Below are 5,000 nucleotides of genomic sequence, written 5' to 3' on the forward strand. Positions count from 1 at the left end.
CTAGGACCCTAACCCTAACCCTAACCCTAACCCTAACCCTAACCCTAACCCTAACCCTAACCCTAACCCCTAACCCTAACCCTAACCCTAACCCTAACCCTAACCCTAACCCTAACCCTAACCCTAACCCTAACCCTAACCCTAACCCTAACCCTAACCCTAACCCTAACCCTAACCCTAACCCTAACCCTAACCCTAACCCTAACCCTAACCCTAACCCTAACCCTAACCCTAACCCTAACCCTAACCCTAACCCTAACCCTAACCCTAACCCTAACCCTAACCCTAACCCTAACCCTAACCCTAACCCTAACCCTAACCCTAACCCTAACCCTAACCCTAACCCTAACCCTAACCCTAACCCTAACCCTAACCCTAACCCTAACCTAACCCTAACCCTAACCCTAACCCTAACCCTAACCCTAACCCTAACCCCTAACCCCCTAACCCTAACCCTAACCTAACCCTAACCCTAACCCTAACCCTAACCCTAACCCTAACCCTAACCCTAACCCTAACCCTAACCCTAACCCTAACCCTAACCCTAACCCTAACCCTAACCCTAACCCTAACCCTAACCCTAACCCTAACCCTAACCCTAACCCTAACCCTAACCCTAACCCTAACCCTAACCCTAACCCTAACCCTAACCCTAACCCTAACCCTAACCCTAACCCTAACCCTAACCCTAACCCTAACCCTAACCCTAACCCTAACCCTAACCCTAACCCTAACCCTAACCCTAACCCTAACCCTAACCCTAACCCTAACCCTAACCCTAACCCTAACCCTAACCCTAACCCTAACCCTAACCCTAACCCTAACCCTAACCCTAACCCTAACCCTAACCCTAACCCTAACCCTAACCCTAACCCTAACCCTAACCCTAACCCTAACCCTAACCTAACCCTAACCCTAACCCTAACCCTAACCCTAACCCTAACCCTAACCCTAACCCTAACCCTAACCCTAACCCTAACCCTAACCCTAACCCTAACCCTAACCCTAACCCTAACCCTAACCCTAACCCTAACCCTAACCCTAACCCTAACCCTAACCCTAACCCTAACCCTAACCCTAACCCTAACCCTAACCCTAACCCTAACCCTAACCCTAACCCTAACCCTAACCCTAACCCTAACCCTAACCCTAACCCTAACCCTAACCCTAACCCTAACCCTAACCCTAACCCTAACCCTAACCCTAACCCTAACCCTAACCCTAACCCTAACCCTAACCCTAACCCTAACCCTAACCCTAACCCTAACCCTAACCCTAACCCTAACCCTAACCCTAACCCTAACCCTAACCCTAACCCTAACCCTAACCCTAACCCTAACCCTAACCCTAACCCTAACCCTAACCCTAACCCTAACCCTAACCCTAACCCTAACCCTAACCCTAACCCTAACCCTAACCCTAACCCTAACCCTAACCCTAACCCTAACCCTAACCCTAACCCTAACCCTAACCCTAACCCTAACCCTAACCCTAACCTAACCCTAACCCTAACCCTAACCCTAACCCTAACCCTAACCCTAACCCTAACCCTAACCCTAACCCTAACCCTAACCCTAACCCTAACCCTAACCCTAACCCTAACCCTAACCCTAACCCTAACCCTAACCCTAACCCTAACCCTAACCCTAACCCTAACCCTAACCCTAACCCTAACCCTAACCCTAACCCTAACCCTAACCCTAACCCTAACCCTAACCCTAACCCTAACCCTAACCCTAACCCTAACCCTAACCCTAACCCTAACCCTAACCCTAACCCTAACCCTAACCCTAACCCTAACCCTAACCCTAACCCTAACCCTAACCCTAACCCTAACCCTAACCCTAACCCTAACCCTAACCCTAACCCTAACCCTAACCCTAACCCTAACCCTAACCCTAACCCTAACCCTAACCCTAACCCTAACCCTAACCCTAACCCTAACCCTAACCCTAACCCTAACCCTAACCCTAACCCTAACCCTAACCCTAACCCTAACCCTAACCCTAACCCTAACCCTAACCCTAACCCTAACCCTAACCCTAACCCTAACCCTAACCCTAACCTAACCCTAACCCTAACCCTAACCCTAACCCTAACCCTAACCCTAACCCTAACCCCTAACCCTAACCCTAACCCTAACCCTAACCCTAACCCTAACCCTAACCCTAACCCTAACCCTAACCCTAACCCTAACCCTAACCCTAACCCTAACCCTAACCCTAACCCTAACCCTAACCCTAACCCTAACCCTAACCCTAACCCTAACCCTAACCCTAACCCTAACCTAACCCTAACCCTAACCCTAACCCTAACCCTAACCCTAACCCTAACCCTAACCCTAACCTAACCCTAACCCTAACCCTAACCCTAACCCTAACCCTAACCCTAACCCTAACCCTAACCCTAACCCTAACCCTAACCCTAACCCTAACCCTAACCCTAACCCTAACCCTAACCCTAACCCTAACCCTAACCCTAACCCTAACCCTAACCCTAACCCTAACCCTAACCCTAACCCTAACCCTAACCCTAACCCTAACCCTAACCCTAACCCTAACCCTAACCCTAACCCTAACCCTAACCCTAACCCTAACCCTAACCCTAACCCTAACCCTAACCCTAACCCTAACCCTAACCCTAACCCTAACCCTAACCCTAACCCTAACCCTAACCCTAACCCTAACCCTAACCCTAACCCTAACCCTAACCCTAACCCTAACCCTAACCCTAACCCTAACCCTAACCCTAACCCTAACCCTAACCCTAACCCTAACCCTAACCCTAACCCTAACCCTAACCCTAACCCTAACCCTAACCCTAACCCTAACCCTAACCCTAACCCTAACCCTAACCCTAACCCTAACCCTAACCCTAACCCTAACCCTAACCCTAACCCTAACCCTAACCCTAACCCTAACCCTAACCCTAACCCTAACCCTAACCCTAACCTAACCCTAACCCTAACCCTAACCCTAACCCTAACCCTAACCTAACCCTAACCCTAACCCTAACCCTAACCCTAACCCTAACCCTAACCCTAACCCTAACCCTAACCCTAACCCTAACCCTAACCCTAACCCTAACCCTAACCCTAACCCTAACCCTAACCCTAACCCTTACCCCTAACCCTAACCCTAACCCTAACCCTAACCCTAACCCTAACCCTAACCCTAACCCTAACCCTAACCCTAACCCTAACCCTAACCCTAACCCTAACCCTAACCCTAACCTAACCCTAACCCTAACCCTAACCCTAACCCTAACCCTAACCCTAACCCTAACCCTAACCCTAACCCTAACCCTAACCCTAACCTAACCCTAACCCTAACCCTAACCCTAACCCTAACCCTAACCCTAACCCTAACCCTAACCCTAACCTAACCCTAACCCTAACCCTAACCCTAACCCTAACCCTAACCCTAACCCTAACCCTAACCCTAACCCTAACCCTAACCCTAACCCTAACCCTAACCCTAACCCTAACCCTAACCCTAACCCTAACCCTAACCCTAACCCTAACCCTAACCCTAACCCTAACCCTAACCCTAACCCTAACCCTAACCCTAACCCTAACCCTAACCCTAACCCTAACCCTAACCCTAACCCTAACCCTAACCCTAACCCTAACCCTAACCCTAACCCTAACCCTAACCCTAACCCTAACCCTAACCCTAACCCTAACCCTAACCCTAACCCTAACCCTAACCCTAACCCTAACCCTAACCCTAACCCTAACCCTAACCCTAACCCTAACCCTAACCCTAACCCTAACCCTAACCCTAACCCTAACCCTAACCCTAACCCTAACCCGAACCCTAACCCTAACCCTAACCCTAACCCTAACCCTAACCCTAACCCTAACCCTAACCCTAACCCTAACCCTAACCCTAACCCTAACCCTAACCCTAACCCTAACCCTAACCCTAACCCTAACCCTAACCCTAACCCTAACCCTAACCCTAACCCTAACCCTAACCCTAACCCTAACCCTAACCCTAACCCTAACCCTAACCCTAACCCTAACCCTAACCCTAACCCTAACCCTAACCCTAACCCTAACCCTAACCCTAACCCTAACCCTAACCCTAACCCTAACCCTAACCCTAACCCTAACCCTAACCCTAACCCTAACCCTAACCCTAACCTAACCCTAACCCTAACCCTAACCCTAACCCTAACCCTAACCCTAACCCTAACCCTAACCCTAACCCTAACCCTAACCCTAACCCTAACCCTAACCCTAACCCTAACCCTAACCCTAACCCTAACCCTAACCCTAACCCTAACCTAACCCTAACCCTAACCCTAACCCTAACCCTAACCCTAACCCTAACCCTAACCCTAACCCTAACCCTAACCCTAACCCTAACCCTAACCCTAACCCTAACCCTAACCCTAACCCTAACCCTAACCCTAACCCTAACCCTAACCCTAACCCTAACCCTAACCCTAACCCTAACCCTAACCCTAACCCTAACCCTAACCCTAACCCTAACCCTAACCCTAACCCTAACCCTAACCCTAACCCTAACCCTAACCCTAACCCTAACCCTAACCCTAACCCTAACCCTAACCCTAACCCTAACCCTAACCCTAACCCTAACCCTAACCCTAACCCTAACCCTAACCCTAACCCTAACCCTAACCCTAACCCTAACCTAACCCTAACCCTAACCCTAACCCTAACCCTAACCCTAACCCTAACCCTAACCCTAACCCTAACCCTAACCCTAACCCTAACCCTAACCCTAACCCTAACCCTAACCCTAACCCTAACCCTAACCCTAACCCTAACCCTAACCCTAACCCTAACCTAACCCTAACCCTAACCCTAACCCTAACCCTAACCCTAACCCTAACCCTAACCCTAACACTATACACCTAACCCTAACCCCTAACCCTAACCCTAACCCTAACCCTAACCCTAACCCTAACCCTAACCCTAACCCTAACCCTAACCCTAACCTAACCCTAACCCTAACCCTAACCCTAACCCT

This window comes from Caloenas nicobarica, chromosome 7 (genome assembly GCF_036013445.1).
Source record: "Caloenas nicobarica isolate bCalNic1 chromosome 7, bCalNic1.hap1, whole genome shotgun sequence".
NCBI lineage: Eukaryota > Metazoa > Chordata > Aves > Columbiformes > Columbidae > Caloenas > Caloenas nicobarica.